Source organism: Panthera uncia (assembly GCF_023721935.1).
Source record: "Panthera uncia isolate 11264 chromosome C1 unlocalized genomic scaffold, Puncia_PCG_1.0 HiC_scaffold_4, whole genome shotgun sequence".
NCBI classification, from domain to species: domain Eukaryota; kingdom Metazoa; phylum Chordata; class Mammalia; order Carnivora; family Felidae; genus Panthera; species Panthera uncia.
The window spans coordinates 87,603,389-87,620,891 of NW_026057585.1; the positions used below are offsets into that span (position 1 = coordinate 87,603,389).

Here is a 17,503-nt window from a genome sequence, read left to right on the forward strand (position 1 = left end):
CCACCTCATCCTGGGACACCATTCTCCCACAAGGACCCTTGGTGACCAGAAGCCCAGCCAGCCCGCTGGCTCCTGGGTGAGTGAAGAAGCCTTGAATATGGCACGTGTGTCTCGAGGGTAATTAGGCCCAAGAGAACTCGGTCCCCGTGCTGGGACTCTGTACAGGTCACTTCCCTCTGGTCTGGTTTTTCCCTGGGTCCTGCCTTGATGAGCACCATGTAAACCTCCTTGTGTTGTGATAATTGGGCATTAAATGGCAACTCTGGACACCTTGATTCTTGTGTTTTCTGAAGGTCATTACCGAGTGTGAGTCTGGGGACTATCCTGACCACCTGGCTGATTTCTCCCCAGAAGCAGCCTCCCTTTCCCACATTGGCTTATTACCATGCCTGAAATGTCACCACTAAGACACTGAAAAGTTAGCACCCAGATCTAAAATGTGAACATCTCCCCTGCTCTGGGTCCATCACCTCTCATTGGACTATTTGGACAGCTCCCTTCATCTTCTCACTGCCACCCATTCTTCTCCGTCCCATCCTATCAGTGGTTCTCAAAGTGTGGTCCTCTGACCGGCATTACCTGAGAACTTGTGTGAAATGCATATTCTCAGGTTCTGCCCCAGACCTTCTGAAACTCAAGGCGGGAACCCTTCAGGTGATTCTAATGCAGCTGAAGTTTGAGTACTCATGCCCTCTACCAACCCCAGAGACTTCCTTCTAAAATGCAGGGTTTTGGGGCGCCTGGGTGGCTCAGTCAATTGGGCGTCCGACTTGGGCCCAAGTCATGATCTCACGGTTTGTGGTTTCGAGCCTCGCGTCGGGCTCTGTGCTGACAGATCAGGGCCTGGAGCCTGCTTTGAATTCTGTGTCTCCCTCTCTCTCTGCCCCTTCCCTACTCACGCTCAGTCTCTGCCTCTCAAAAATAAATAAACATTGAAAAAAAAATTTTAAATGCAGGGTTTTTTTTTTAATGTTTATTTATTTTTGGGAAAGAGAGAAGAGAGCAGGGGAAGGGCAGAGAGAGAGGGAGACAGAGGATCTAAAGCAGGCTCTGTGCTGACAGCAGTGAGCCCGATGCCAGACTTGAACTCACGAACCGTGAGATCATGCCCTGAGCCGAAGTCAGATGTTTAACCAACTGAGCCACCCAGGCGCCCCTAACATGCAGTTCTGATCGTGTCACTCCTACTTAATGGATGGCTCCTCCTTGCCCTCAGGGCCCCTTCACTTGGCATGAACGTCCATTTACAACATTACTAGTGGCTCACCCTCCCTTTTCACCTCACTGGCCACTCCATCCCACTACCCATAGCCACACTGGACTTCTTGGATCCCGAAAACATGTTTTTCCTCTGCTGGGTCTTTATACATACTGTTCACTTCACCCAGCATGCCCTTCCCTCCATTTCAACTGAGCAGGTGCCTGCTTCTTCCTTAAGGCCCAGTTCAAGAGCCTTTTTTATAGAGTTTTCTTAGACACTAACATGTAAGCATTAATGTTTTGTACATAGATATGGTTATCTATGGGTTATTGAATACCTGCTATGTGCTAGGCACGGAGGAGACAGAAGTAAATAAGAATGGTCCCCATCCCTAGGATGTTCATGAGACACAAATGCATAAAAATATAGTCACAAATAATGTGATGGTTGCAGTAATATGCGTTTTAGGAGTTAGGAGGGTGGTCATTAGGGAGGGCTTCCTGGAGGAGGTGAAAGCCCGGGACATTAGCAAAGACAACATAAAAAAAGATGTCACGTATTGAGCTTTGTGTGTGTCTGGGCTCAGCGCCATGCTAAGTCCTTCACACAACATAATCTCTGACTTCATAAAGTCAGTGTTCTTGTCGCCACCACTTTACAGATGAAGAAACAGCTTAAATGAATGCTCAGGTAACCCTCATACTTTGCTCATGGGAATGTCAAATGATACAGCCACTTTTGAAAGCATTTTTGGCACAAAGATAAGCTTAAAACTATCGTAGGACTTGGTGATGGTGACCCTTAGGTGTCTACTCAAGAGAAATGAAAACATATGTCTGTGCAAAGACAAGACTTGCACATGAGTGTTCATTGCAGCATTATTCATAATAACCCCAAGCTGGAAACATCTAAATATACATCAATTGGCTCCTCTGAATAGAGTTGCAAAAATTCTCAACAAAATACTAGCAAGCCAAATCTAGCAACGTGTAAGTAAAAAGGACTGTACGCCATGGGACTTATCCCAGAAATGCAAGGCTGGTTTAAAATCTGAAAATCAACTAATGTAATGTATCATATCAGCAGAATGAAGGATGAAAACCACATGATCATCTCAGTAGATGCAGAAAAAACATTTAACAAAATTCCATACCCCTTCATGATTGAAAACACACACACACACACACACACACACACACACTCCTACACTGAAACTAATATAATAACTGTACTAGAATTAAAATAAAAAACTTAAAAAGAAACCTCAACAAACTAAGGATAGAAGGGAACTTTCTCAACCTGATAAACGGCATCTATGAAAAATCCACAGCTAGCATCATACTCAATTGTGAAATACTGAACGCTTTCTCTCCTAGATCAGAAACAAGATAAGGAGATCTACTCCCTCTGTTTCTATCCAGCATTATACTGGAGGTTCTAACCAGGGCAATTAGGCAAGAAAATTAAATAAAAGTCATGCAGATGGGAAGTAAGAAAAACTAGCTCTATTTGCAGATAACATGATCTTGTATATAGAAAATCCTAAGGAATCCATTAAAAAATATAAAACTAATAAATGAGTTCGGTAAGGTTGTAGGATATAAAATCAACATACAATAACCAGTTGTAATTTTATGTACTAGCAATGAAAAACCCCAAAAATGAAATTAAGTAAACAATTTAAATTATAATAGCATCAAAAATAATAAAATAGTTAAGAATAAGGTTAACAAGGGGCGCCTGGGTGGCTCGGTTGGTTAAGCTTTTGACTCTTGGTTTCGGCTCAGGCCATGATCTTGTGGCTTTGTGAGTTCGAGCTCCGCATCAGGCCATGTGCTGGCAGCATGCAGCCAGCTTAGAATTCTCTCTCCATCTCTCTCTGCCTCTTCCCCACTCACGTAAAATGAAATAAAGAATAAGGTTAATACTAAAGAAGTGCAAAACTTATATTCTGGAACCTACAACGCATTGTTGGAAGAAATTAAAGAATATCCAAATAAATGAAAAGACAGCTCAATAAGTAAAAATATAAATAACCCAATTAAAAAAAGGTCAAAGTCTATGAATAAGCATTTCTCCAAAGAAGATATACAAATGGCCAAAAAGCACATGAAAAGATCTCAGCAACATTAGCCACCCATCAGGGAAATGCAAATCAAAACCGTGAGATATTGATATCGGGGCACCTGGCTGGTTCAGTCAGCAGAGTGTAAGACTCTTGATCTCAGGGTTGTAAGTTCAAGCCCCACATTGGGTGTAGAAATCACTTAAAATAAATATCTTAAAATGACAAGATAATCGCCTTTTATCTACTAGGATGGCGATAATCAGCAAGACAATAAAAAGTGCTGTGGAGGGGCGCCTGGGTGGCTCAGTCGGTTAAGCTGCTGAGTTTGGCTCAGGTCATGATCTCATGGCTCGTGAGTTCAAGCGCCACGTTGGGCTTTGTGCTAACAACTCCGGGCCTGGAGCCCGCTTTGGACTCTGTGTCTCCCTCTTTCTCTGACCCTCCCTTGTCGTGCTCTGTCTCCCTCTCCTTCAAAAATAAACACTGGGGCACCTGGGTGGCTCAGTCGGCTGGGCTTCCGACTTGGGCTCAGGTCATGATCTCATGGTTGGTGAGTTCGAGCCCCGTGTCTGGTTCTGGGCTGACAGCTCGGAGCGTGGAGCCTGCTTCGGATTCTGTCTCCCTCTCTCTCTGCCCCTCCCTCACTCATGCTTTGTCTCTCTCTCAAAAATAAACAAACATCAAATAAATAAATAGATAAATGAATAAACATTAAAAATTGTTTTTTAAAAGTGCTGTGGAGAACTTGGAGCCCTTGTATACTGCTAGTGGGAATGTAAAATACAACAGCCACTTTGAAAACAGTTTGGCAATTTCTCAGAAAACTAAACATAGAACTACCATGGAGCCCAAGTAATTTCACTTCTAGGTATATACCCAAGAGAAATGAACACATATGTATGGCCACACAAAAACCACACAGATGTTTGTAGCAGCATTATTTACAATAGCCCAAGAGTGAAACAACCCAAATGTCTCTCCACTGATGAATGGACAAATAAACGATGGTATATCCATATAATGGAATGTTTTTAAGCAATAAAAAGACATGACGTACTGACATGTGCTACAACATGGATGAACCTTGAAAACGTGATAAGTGAACGAAACCACACACAAATGGCCACATATTACATGATTTCATTTATATGAAATGCCCAGAATAGGTAAATCTATAGAGACTGAGGGTAACTTAGTGGTTGCTTAAGACTTTAGAAGAAGGGGAAGGGAGAAGGGGAGTGACTGCTAATGGGTACAGGGTTTTATTGGGAGGGAGTAATGAAAACACTCTGAAATTGACATGGTGATTGACATACAACTATGAATATCCTAAAAACCACGGAATTGTATACTTTCAGTAGGTGAATTGTATGGTATATGAGTTATAACTCAATAAAGCTATTATTTTACAAAAGGACATAGGGATCTTATTGGGGGCATGAAAATGTTCTAAAGCTGATTTATGGTAATGGTTGTAGTTACTTGATAAAATTTCTAGAAATCATTTCATTGTACACCTGAAATACAGGTTAAAAAAATTTTTTTTTGAGAGAGAGACAGAGAGAGCGAGCGAGCCCGAGCAGGGAAGAGACAGAGGTTGACAGAATCTTAAACGGTCTTCATGCCCAGCATGGAGCCTGATACAGGGCTCAGTCTCTTAACCACGAGATCATGAACTGAGCCAAAATCAAGAATTGGACATTTAACCAACTGAGTGACCCAGACACCTCAGGTGAATTTTATATTATGTAAACTATACCTCAATAAAGTTGTTTAAAAAAAATAAAGAGTTTCCAGGTAATGCAACCAATGAGAGGCAAGGCTGAAAATGTATGTGAAAGGGAGAAGTTTCTAGAAAATAATAAATTTACCCAAATTGACTCAAAAAGAAATAGAAATCATTAACTAACTTGTATTGATGTTCAAGAGGTTCTGACTCCAAACTGATGCCAGAGCCAGATGGATTTATAGGCAGGTTTTTTTTTTTCATTTTTAAAGTTTTTAAATTAATTCATTCATTAATTATTCTGAGAGAGATAGAGTCAGTGGGGGAGGGGCAGAGAGAGAGGGAGAGAGAGAATCCCAAGCAGGTTCCGCACTGTCAGCATGGAACCTGATGTGGGACTCAAACTCACGAACCATGACCTGAGCCAAAACCAAGAGTCACATGCTTAACCGACTGAGCCACCTAGGCACCCATACAGGCAAGTTTTATTGAACCCTGATCTTGAACCTGTACATATTTCAGAGAACGAGACAAAGGGAAGTCATCCAATTTTTTTTTTATAGGTAGGATAACCTAGATCTCCAAACCAGAAAAGGACGATACAAGAAAAGAAAATTGCAGGGGGAATTCTTTTAAACATAGAGACACAAATCCTAACAAAAATTAGCCAATTAAATAGAGCCTTTAAAAAAAAAATAATAGCCAAGTTAGACTGATCCCAGGAGTGCAAACACATTATCTGCACATTTGTTGCAAAACTCCAAGCTGTTCTCATGTGCAGAATGCAAGATAGAAATGCTACTGGGTGCCTGGGTGGCTCAGTTGGTTAGGTGTCCAACTTTGGCTCAGGTCATGACTCAGGGTTCCTGAGTTCTCGAGCCCCTGTCAGGCTCTGTGCCGACAGCTCAGAGCCTGGAGCCTGCTTCAGATTCTGTGGCTCCCTCTCTCTCTGCCCCTTCCCCCTGACCCTCTCTCAAAAATAAATGCACATTAAAAAAAAAAAAAAAGAAATGCTACTTTTGGGGGCACCTGGGTGGCTCAGTTGGTTGAGTGTCTGATTCTTGATTTCGGCTTAGGGCATGATCCCAGGGTCATGCTATCAAGCGCCACATCAGTCTCTATGTTAAATGTGGAGCCTGCTTGGGATTCTCTCTCTTTCTCAAATAATAAAAAATTAAGAAATGCTACATGAGGGAAGTTTCCCCAAGAATCTGTTGTTCCTCGTTTATTCATTCAGCAAATATTTGGGTGCCTATTAAGTACTGGTTACTGTTTTGATACGAGTGCATAACATAAATGCCTGCCTGCAAAAAAGGAAAGAGAGCAATGTATATGCTCTTCTACATTACTACATTAACCAATTAAAGGAAAAAAAACCATGTAACCATCTCCACAGATATGAGAAAAGCACTTGAAAAATTCAACACTCATTTATGATTATTAAAAACCTGATACATGACAAGACCCAGGAGTTACTATTTTATAGCAAATATCGTATTTAATGGTAAAACCTTAGAAACAAGATACCTACTATCACTGTTACAAATCAACATCATCCTGGTGAACCGGGACAAAGCAATAAGACAAGAGGGAGAAAAAAGCCAGGATCTGACTGCCCCCAACCCAATGCAGTCGACTCCTGTGCTGTCCTTAGACGAGGGTCATTTATTTATCAGACATTTACTGAGCATCTACCCTGTGCCAGGGTGGGATCCTAACTACCATTTCCTGTCAAGAGTATTGACCTATTTTAAGAATTGGCTTCTTCTTTCCACGGATGCACATGGCCTGGCAGGTGTGTCTGCAGCACAGCTCTTGAGGCACCTGAAGTGTTCTAGATTACAGCAAAGAGAGAAGACCAGACCTCCCTGGGGATTCTAAAGGAGAATTTCTAACAAGGCTCAGCAGTGTGACAATACTATTTTGTTATGTATATTCATACATTTTGTTTGCCCCTTGATCCTTCCATTAATCCTAGGGGAGTAGGATGCAGTGTCCTAGTAAATCTTAATTCACTGGTGTCAGTCTTAAGTCAATCTTCAAGTGACCACAGCCATGGGTGACCAGCAGGATGCCCAGTGTATCTGCTGGCCAGTGGGGCTGTGTTGACCCAATCAAAGCACACATCTCTCCTGGTGCATGCACTCACACGCATGCGTGCGAACACGTGTGCGTGTTCGTGTGTGTGTGTGTGTGTGTGTGTGTTCCTTCAAAGGGATCACTAATCACCAGGCAGGTTATTTTATTTCCAACATGGGGACCACTGCCCTCTGGTGGCCACTCTGCCAAATGCCGAATTTAGGAAAAGTATTACCCTTTATTGAGACCATTAGGAACCAAGTTTTATTTAATCTCCATAAAACCTTATAGAATAGGTATTATCCCCAGTGCGGCTCAGAGAGGTGAAGTTACTTGCCTGAGGTCACACAACCAGAAGTGGTGGACAGGCTGTGATGGGTGAGGCAGTTTAGGGGGAGGAAGAGGGGCCCCTCATCTGCTTCACCCTAATCCCAGCCCTGGTGATGGCATGGGACTGGAATCGGGTCAGCCAAGCTCCTAGGCTCATGATCTTAACCACCTGGTGACCCAGCCTCCTAACAGTCATTATGGGGGTTCCATTCTAACCTTGGATGTTTCCTTTCTGTGTACAATCCTAGATGCTTGTAAAGCAAAGACACAGCCTTTTGCCCATGAAGAACGTGACTTGTGTCCTGCAAATGTAAGTTGTGAAAAGACACCTTGCTCCATGGAGTGCCTGGCTGGCTCAGTTGGTAGAGCATGAGACTCTTGATCTCAGGGTCGTGAGTTCAAACCCCATGTTGGGCATGGAGCCTACTTAAAAAAAACAAAACAAAAACCCACCTTGCTCCAGGAGCAGCAACGGAAGCATGGTGTGTGTGTGTGTGTGTGTGTGTGTATGTGTGTGTGTGTGTGTGTGTGTGTTTGGTGTTCTAAGGGAACAGGTCCTGAGGGGAAGCTGGAAGGCAGTGTCCTGGCCACAAGGAGTCTTCTTCCCCGGGCATTGCATCCCCTGAGACAAGCCAGTCACTACCAGGCAGGCTCCTTAGAGGTGCTGGGGAAACACTTGCTGGATAAATGACCATAAACTTGCAACAGCTGACCTGCTGTCCCTTGCAACGATACACATGATCGTTATTGCACCGTGTGGTCCTGAGGCGCAGAGGGAAAATGCTCGCGGTGTGAAGGTAATTAGCATTCCGCTGACCAGACATACCCAGCTTGGCTGTTTTAGCTCTTCTCAGTTTGCCAGCATTTTGCATCAGAATTCGTCAGCAGTTTTCCCTGAAACTAATACCCAAGTTTCTATTGAGCAGCCACTAGGAAGTCAAAACACAGGGAGAGGGCAATTGGCAGAGGGAGAGCTCTAGGCCATTTAGTCAGCACCAGCAGGGCGCCTGGTGCTGCCCTAAGCCTGGTCCTCTTTACTTCAACCCAGTGGGGCAGGAGGTGGGAAGAATGAATCCTTTCAGAGATGAGAAAGCAGCTCAGAGAGGGCAGGGGATGTATCTAAAGTCACACAGTGAGAGGCAGAGCTGAGATCTGAGTCCAAGTCTAGCATCTCGACTTCTGTGCCAGTGGTCCTCAAAGAGTGTTCCCCAGGGGCGCCTGGGTGGCGCAGTCGGTTAAGCGTCCGACTTCAGCCAGGTCACGATCTCGCGGTCCGTGAGTTCGAGCCCCGCGTCAGGCTCTGGGCTGATGGCTCAGAGCCTGGAGCCTGTTTCCGATTCTGTGTCTCCCTCTCTCTCTGCCCCTCCCCCGTTCATGCTCTGTCTCTCTCTGTCCCAAAAATAAAAAAATTAAAAAAATGGCTCGCTCGCAAAAAAAAAAGAGTGTTCCCCAGACCAGCTGCAGCAGGATCACCTGGGCACTTGTTAGAAATGCAGATTACCAGGCTCCACGCAGAACTACTGAATCCGAAACCGTGGATGTTGGACCCAGCAGCCTGTGTCTTAGCAAGCCCTCCAGGTGATTCTGTGTGAATCTCAAGTGTGAGACTCACAGACCATTGCTATTGTGGTCTCTGAGCCTCACCTGACCGCAGTCAGATGGGGACCAACCGGAGTGGGACAAGCCAAATAACTCCGGTCAAGACATTTTAGGATAGTGCCAGGGGGAGGGAGAGAGTTCTGGGGCTTCTGAAAAGGTTTCGTGAAAGAGATGACATGTGAGCCTGGCCACGACGAATGGAAAGACTTTAAGGATTATAAATGGAAGAAACGGGGCACCTGGGCGGCTCAATCAGTTAAGCGTCCGACATCGGCTCAGGTCATGATCTCACGGTTTGTGGGTCTAAGCCCCGCCTGTGTCGGGCTTTGTGGTGACAGCTCAGAGCCCGGAGCCTGCTTCGGATTCTGTGTCTCCTTCTCTCTCTCTCTGCCCCTCCCCCACTCGTGCTTTTTCTCTCAAAAATGAAGAAACATTAAAAAATTTTTTAAATAAATAAATGGAAGAAAAAGCCTTTCAGGCAGAGCAGAGGCACGGAGGCCAGAGAGTGCCTGTTCGTAAGTGGGATAGAGGTCAGTTCATGAAAAGCTTTGCAGGCAAGGCTGAAGGGCCTGGCCCTTATCCTGGAGGCAGTGGGGGGCCGTGGTAGGTTTTTGAACAGAGGTACGCTCAGTGCAAAGTTCCGGTGTTTCGCGGCATTTTCCTGCTCGCCCACTGTAGCAGGCAAAATAATGGTCCCCGACGATGTCCATGTTCTAGTCCCCAGAGCCTGTGATTGTGTTATGTTACATGGCAAGGGGAAATGAAGATTGCAGACGGAGTTGAGGCTGATAATCAGCTGACCTTGAGATGGGGAGCTTGTTCTGGATTATCCAGGTGGGCCTGGTATAATCACAGGGTCCTAATAAGTGACAGAGGGAGGAAAGTCGGAGCCAGAGTCAGTGAGAGATTTCAAGATGTTGCACTGCTGCCTCTGGGGACGGAGGAAGGGGCCACGAGCCAGGAATGCAGGCGGCCTCTAGAAGCTGGAAAGGCAGGGCATCCAATGACCAGAGCCTCCAGAAAGAACCCAGTCTTGCCAACACCTTGATTATAGCCCGGTGAGACCCATTTGAGGCTTCTGACCTCCAGAGCTATGGGATAAAGCTTCAGAAGACTGCAGAAAACTGTCTTCTTTTTTTCAACCAAAGACAATAACATCCGTCACCATTTTCTGAGTGCTTACAGCGCATACCTCACGAACATGCTCCCTTTAACCCTCACAACAGCCCCATGACATAGGCATTATTATCTCCATTTTCCATGTGGGGAAACTGAGGCTCGCCGGAATGAATAAGGAGTACAGCCAGCACTGAAGCCCAGGCCTGTCTCCAAAGCTTGTACCCACCAGGCTTGAGAGGACTTTAGACCACGGTGACAGCTTTCACTTGGGGGTGCCTGGAAGGGCTTCGGCGAAAGGAGGGCCTTTCCTGGCCGGAGCAGGGGCACACTGTTGGAGGGCCCTGGACCCCTGGACGTCCTCCCCTTCTAATGAGGAACTCGGCAAAGTCAAACTTGAACTTCTCGGCACAAACCCCCTCCCCCCTGCCTTGGATCTGCTTTCAACTAGGCCATGGAAGACTGACGCCCAGGTTCACAGCCAGATTGCTTGTGTTTGTCTCCTCGTCCCAGGTAAGTCCCTCACTACTCTCGGTTTTATTTCCTACTCTGTAAAATGGGGATAATAATAGTACCTACCTTTGAGAGTGTTCTATGGGTTATGGCACGTATGTAACAGACTTAACTCATTACCTATACGAAGCAAGTCTAAACGCCGTTATCACTATTTTCATTATCAGTTCATGTCGTGGGAGACCCGCCCCATCCCAAGCCTCCTTCTCAGGCACAGTGGCGGTGATCGACTGTGCAGATGAATTCCCACACATACGCTTTTAATATGAATATTTTTACGTGCTCACAAAATATTTCTTTAGGAGCTTTCAACCTTTTGTGGGTTTGGGGACCCTTTGGGACTCTAATGACAACTACAGACTTTTGTATGTGTGGCTAGTCCATACCCTTCTCTGAAAATTGCCCCTGGGTGCACAGGGATAGGTTCCTGCAGCTATGCTTGGACTCTGTGGGTGTTGGTGGGCCCCCACAGCTCGCAGGCAGCCTGGCTCACCCTAATGGGCATCCAGGGCTACTTTATCCAGCTTTCCAGCTGTGCAGGCTGTATACTGCCCCACTCTAAGGGGCGCCATGATGTAGACTACGATTCACAACCCTGGGGTTGTACAACATGGAGGCTTGTGAGCTTCTGATCCAGACTGGGGCTCCCCAACTGTCTCTCTCCCAAGGGAGTTTACGTGTTGAGAGTCTAAGATTAGTCTCTACTAGCAGCTCAAACTGAGGATACGTAAATGAAGCCCATTTGGCCCTGGAGAGCAGCTGCTCTTGATTCTTTTTTTTCAACGTTTTTTTTTTTTTTTTTTTTTTTTTATTTTTATTTTTGGGACAGAGAGAGACAGAGCATGAACGGGGGAGGGGCAGAGAGAGAGGGAGACACAGAATCGGAAACAGGCTCCAGGCTCCGAGCCATCAGCCCAGAGCCTGACGCGGGGCTCGAACTCACGGACCGCGAGATCGTGACCTGGCTGAAGTCGGACGCTTAACCGACTGCGCCACCCAGGCGCCCCTGCTCTTGATTCTTGAGTGCTTTCCAGTCTCTCGTGGGACTCCTGGGTAGGAAAGATCTTGCACAACTTGAAACCACACGATCATGGAGCTCACAGTCTGGCAAAGGGTGGGAGTGGGTCCACACACACACACACACACACACACACACACACACGTGCATATGCAGGAAGTGAGGGGAAAACAAGGAAACATGAAACGTAATGAGAAAGCTCGGGAGCCTATAGGAAGGGCACCAAACCATCTCACAGCCTCAGGGAAGGCTTCCTAAGGCAGTGATATCTGTGACATCTGAGTCACGAGGATGAAGAGGAAATGGCCAGGCAAAGAAACTGGAAGAATAGTGCAGGGAAAAGTAACAGCCAGAGCGTGAGCAGAGAGGTGGCGGTCTGGTGGCCTTAGGAATTGGGCAGAGGTCAGTTTTCTTCTCCTGAAAGAGAGGATTGAAGAAGCAGATGTGGCTAGAGGGGAAGGGGCTTGTGGTCTTGCAAAAGAGTGCAGACTTGATCTTGAGGCAGGGGGCGGTGGGGGAGTCCCTTTTGCATCCATTTTCCCTCGGCAATCCTCGTTTTCACTTCTGGTCTTTGGTCTCATCTCATCCCATGACATGAAATGTGAATTCTCTACTCCCTGGAGCTCAGCCTCGGATCTTCAGAAGGTAGATTGTAGAGCAGAAGAGACAGGGATTTTGACATTAGATAAACCTGGATTCTAATTCTGTCCCTGCCACTCACTGGTGTAATTTTGGGCATCAGTAAACAATAATAACACCTACTGGATCCAGCAAATATTTACTGCATGCCTACTATGGACCAGATGTGGGGACAATAGTTAACATTGCCAAATCCTTTCCATCCAGCACCTCATTTAATCATTTCTATAACATTATGAGGGAGATACCATTATTCCCCCATATTACAGATGAGGAAACTGAGGCCCACAGAGATTAAACAATTTACCCAAGGTAGATAGCAAAGCCAGGATTCAAACCCAGGCAGTCTGGTTCCAAAGCCTGGGTACATAACCAAGCCCTAATAAGGAAAGGAAGTCCCTCCTTTCAGAGAACTTATATTCTAATGGAGGGAGCAAACAGTAAAAAAAAATAAGACAAATAAGAAAAGCAGCATGTTAAAAGGCGTAAATGCTAAATAGGAAAAAATAGAGCAGGGTAAGGGTGACGGAGAGTATGGCAAGAGACAGGTGGTTGCAGTTTTAAATGAGATGATCAGGATAAGCATGATCAAGGCGGTGACAGTTGAGCTAAGACTGGAAAAAAGTGAAGGAGTTGACCACGTGCATATCTGTGGAAAGAGCATTCTAGGCAGGGGGAGCAGCCAGTGCAAAGGTCCTGTGGCAAGAGTGTGCCTAGTATATTCAAAGAACAAGGAAGTCAGTGTGCCTGGAACAGAGGTGGAGAACAAGGGGAAGAGTAAGCGTAGATGGAGTCAGAGTGAGACAGGTTTATACAGGGACTTGCAGGCCATGTGGAAACTTGGCTTTTAGTCTGAGTGAAATGGGGAGCCATTCGAGGGTTTTAAGCAGTGAAATTACATGACCTTTTGTATTCTGACATGATATTTTATTTTATTTATTTTTTTTAAAATTTTTTTTAACATTTTATTTATTTTTGAGACCGGGAGAGACAGAGCATGAACGGGGGAGGGTCAGAGAGAGAGGGAGACACAGAATCTGAAACAGGCTCCAGGCTCTGAGCTGTCAGCACAGAGCCCAACGCGGGGCTCGAACTCACGGACCACGAGATCATGACCTGAGCTGAAGTCGGCCGCTTAACCGACTGAGCCACCCAGGCGCCCCCTGACATGATATTTTAAAGGATCACTTGCTTCTCTGTTGAGAGTAGACTATAGAGGAGCAAGGGTGGAAGCTGAGAGACCAATCAGAAGGTTCCTGAAGTAATCCAGGCACGAGATGATATGGCTTAAATCAGGCTGGTAGCAGTGAAGCGGTGAGGAGTGGTGGATTTGGAATCGATTTTGGGTATAGATCCAACAGATGTCTCGATGTGGGGAAGGAGGTTTGGGGAGGGAAATCTGAAGTTCGGCTTTAGATACGTTAAGTTCAAGAGGCCCCATCTGACTTCCAGGATCTTCAAGGAGGCAGATGGATAGAAGAGGCTGAAGTTCAGGAGAGAGGCCCAGGCTGGCGTTACAAGTTTGGGAATCATCAGGATCTAAATGGTATTTAAAGTCACGGGACGAGGTGGGATCATCAAGGGCCTAAGCACACATAGGAGAGGAGGTGACCAAGGACCAGGGTCCTCAGTGTTAAGAAACCAGAAAGAACAGGAAGAACTGACATACATAGGAGATCAAGAAGAAGTCACCAGTGAGGGAGGAAGAAAATCAAGACAGTGTGGTGTCCTGAAGGCCAAAGGAAGAAAGTAGCATAAGAAGGCACAAGGAAGCTGCTGGAGGCCAAGCAGGGTGAGAACTGAGCACTGACCATTGGGCTCAGCAATATAAGGGGTGTAGCAGTGACCTTAATGAGAGCAGCTGCAGTGGCTGGTGGGGGCAAGATTCTGATCAGAGGGAATGTAAGAGAATATTGAAGTTCAGGCCTCTTTCCAGAACTCCTACCTCTGTCCCCTGTGGCTCCGTGGCGCATGCTTCTGGGCCTCCCTGAGCTCATCTCTCACCCTCCCCACCACTCAATCCCAGCAATATCCTGGGTTCTCCCTTTGATGGATGCAATTTGCCTGCGACCCGAAATCGATCAAAGTTATTTTACCGGAAAGAAAAATATTGGAGGAGAGGAATTGGATACGGTGAATACAGCAGTGACTTTCAATGACTTCAGCTGCAAAGGGGAGCAGAGAAATGGGGCAGTAGCTGGAGGGAGAAGTCAAGAGGAGACGTTTTATCATGTGAGCTGTTGAGGCAAGTGTCTGTGCTGATGGGAGTGGATTTTCTGTATTGTCTTTCTTCCCTGTCTTTGCTCATTCTGTCCCCAGCTCCCTCAGATCCTTCGGGGCTCAGCTCAGGTGCCCTTTCTTCTCTGAAGCCTCCCCAGCTTCCCTGAGCCACACGTGGAAAGTCTCTCTTTTCCCCTCCCCCACCCCTAATTCTCAGAGCACCTCTTTTTTTTTTTTTTAATGTTTATTCATTTTTGAGAGACAGAGCATGAGCAGGGAAGGGGCAGAGAGAGAGGGAGACGCAGAATCCGAAGCAGGCTCCAGGCTCTGAGCTGTCAGCACAGAGCCCGACGCGGGGCTCGAACTCACAAACTGTGAGATCATGACCTGAGCCGAAGTCGGGCGCTCAACCGACTGAGCTACCCAGGTGCCCCTCAGAGCACCTCTTCAAGGGCCTTTACAAGTTGCATCTTCTGATTATTTGAGTACAAGTTCCTTGAGAACTGCTCCATACCTTGCCCATCATTGTAGCCACAGCTTCCCCATTCCTCGTTTTCCGCTCAGGAAAACACCTAGAATTGCTTGATGAATGTTGAGTGAACGAGTAAATTCTGGAGAGTCAGATTTGCACAGGCTGGTCCAGGAACCTTGAGACAGCTATTTCATAAGGAGTGTGCCTCAAACGCTTCCCTTGAATAGTCCTAGTAAAGTGAGTGTTTATGTAGGGTGGTCTGGTAAACAACTTGAAGCAACTGGAAATTTCCTTGAAAGCACATGTTTTCTCTGGAAATTCCCCCAAATTGTGTAATTTATGCTGACACAGCCCTGGGTTTGTCTTATTTTCCCCCCAATACTGTAATTTACTTAATGTTTGTCATTTCGTTTCCTCCCCAAAGTCTTGAAATAAAACTTATGCTTCAGAAAGGGGGCCACCATAGTAGCACGTGTCTCTCAGTTTGAGTATCTGATAGAGGATTTGACATTGAAGTAGTTGCTTCACAAAACAGGAAGGAATTTGTTAGCCTGAAAGATATTACGACAGTATTCTGTCGTATATTTTTAAGTTTTATTTATTTATTTTGGGATAGAGCAAGAGAGCGCATAAGCATGGGAGGGACAGAGAGAGAGGGAGAGAGACCAACCCCAGCAGGCTCCATGCTGTCGGCATGGAGCCCCATGTAGGGCTCCATCTCACCAACCATGAGATCATGACCTGAGTCAAAACCAAGAGTCGGGCGCTTAATCGACTGAGCCACCCAAGCACCCCCAAGAGGCAATGTTTTTAAGTTAGGTAACATAGTTTGGTGATTAATAATAACACAAAACAAAACACAAACTCATGCAGACCTGGGTTGGGTTGGAATCTTGGTTATATTACTTGTTCATTCTGATTTTATACCAATTAACCTCTCTAAGCTTTAGCTTTCCCACCTGTGACACAGAGATAGCAAGAATAATGTTACCTGCCTCACTGGGTTGTTGGGAGTATTGAGTTAACTATTACTTGTATAGTCCTTGGCATTGTGACCGGTACATAGTAAGTTCTGGATAAATAAATAGGTAGGCCAGAGGCCCAGATCAGCAAACAGGTGGTTACAGTCCACAGTGAGAACTGCTGTAGCAGGGGATACCAGGGTCTGTAGGAGTGCCTAGAAGGACATTGGGGAAGGCTTCCTGAAGGAAGTGACATTGAATTTGGGCAGTTGAAAGGAGGTCAGGGGGTGTTATGGGTCAGCAGGAAGAATATCAAGAGGGCTCAGATCGTATCAGGGATGGGGTGGTGAGAGATAAGCCAGGAGCAGCTAGCCATGCAAAAAAAAAAAAAAAAAAGCTGGACTTCATCCAGACAGCAATGAGACCATTGAAGAGCTCTAAGCAGGGCAGTATCAGATCAGACCTATAAGACTGGGGGCAGGCAGACCCGTGAGGAGACGAGAGGTGGTATGGACTGGACTGGGGTTAGCCCAGAGAAGGTGGCCACATGTGTGAGACATTAGGAGGCAGTGATAAGATTTGATTGAGTGGAAATTGGTGGAAGGAGACGGGGAGGATGACCCCGAGAGGGTGCATGGTGGTACCTTCCACTAAGACAGGGACAGAGAAGCAGCCAGATCTGAGGGCAGGTTACAAGATGGCAAGTTCAGTTTTAGACATGTAGAGTTTGAGAGGTCTGCCTGTGATATAAGCATGTGAAACCATCCCATAGGCAGTTGCATACATAGATCTTAAGCCAGAAAAGGGTCCAACGTGGAGAGAGAGCCTTGGAAGATGTGGTGGGCTCAATAATAGCCCCCAAAGATATCCAGGTCCTAATTCCTGGAACCTGTAAATGTTATCTCCTATGCCAGAAGGAATTTTGCAGACGTGATTAATTGAACGATCCTGAGCTGGAGAAATTATCCTGGATTATCTGGACGGGCCCTAAATATAATCGCAAATGTGCTTATAAAATGGAGACTGAGGGAGATCTGACCATAGAAAAGAAAGCAATAGGATATGACACAGAGACAAGATCCCCTTGAAGATGGAGGAAGTCCGTTAGAGGCCAAAGGATATGAGAAACGCAGTTCTAGAAACTGGGAAACGCAAAGAAATGGCTCCCTAGAGCCTCCGGAGGGAGTGCGGCCTTGCTGTATTTGGGTTTCAGCGCAACGAAACTCATTTCAGAGTTTTGACCCCCTGAACTGTAAGAGAATAAATGTGTGTTGTTTGCCGCGATTTGTTACAGCAGCAGCAATAGGAAACTAACACAGAAGGCGTCAACATTAATGGTATGAAGGAAGCTGGTAGGGATGGACAAAAGTGTCCAGGAAGCCTGGGTAGAGTGAGAAGAACAAAGGGTCTAGCAGAGAGCTCCCAAGGATCCCAGCAGTTAAGATACATGCAGAGGAAGACCATCTTGGAAAGGGCCCTGAGATGGAACAGCCAGAGAGGGAGAAAGACCACCATGGAAGATAATCGTCTCAGAATTCAAAAGAAAAAAGTGTTTCAAGG

The 17,503-nt window shown here is 46.0% G+C and overlaps 1 non-coding gene across 1 annotated transcript; it reads left to right on the top strand.

The window, feature by feature from the left end:
• The first annotated feature begins 7,748 nt into the window (after positions 1-7,748).
• On the top strand, positions 7,749-7,821 carry TRNAK-CUU (transfer RNA lysine (anticodon CUU)). The gene has a single exon. It is a non-coding gene; the product is annotated as a tRNA-Lys (tRNA).
• The last annotated feature ends 9,682 nt before the right edge of the window (positions 7,822-17,503 follow it).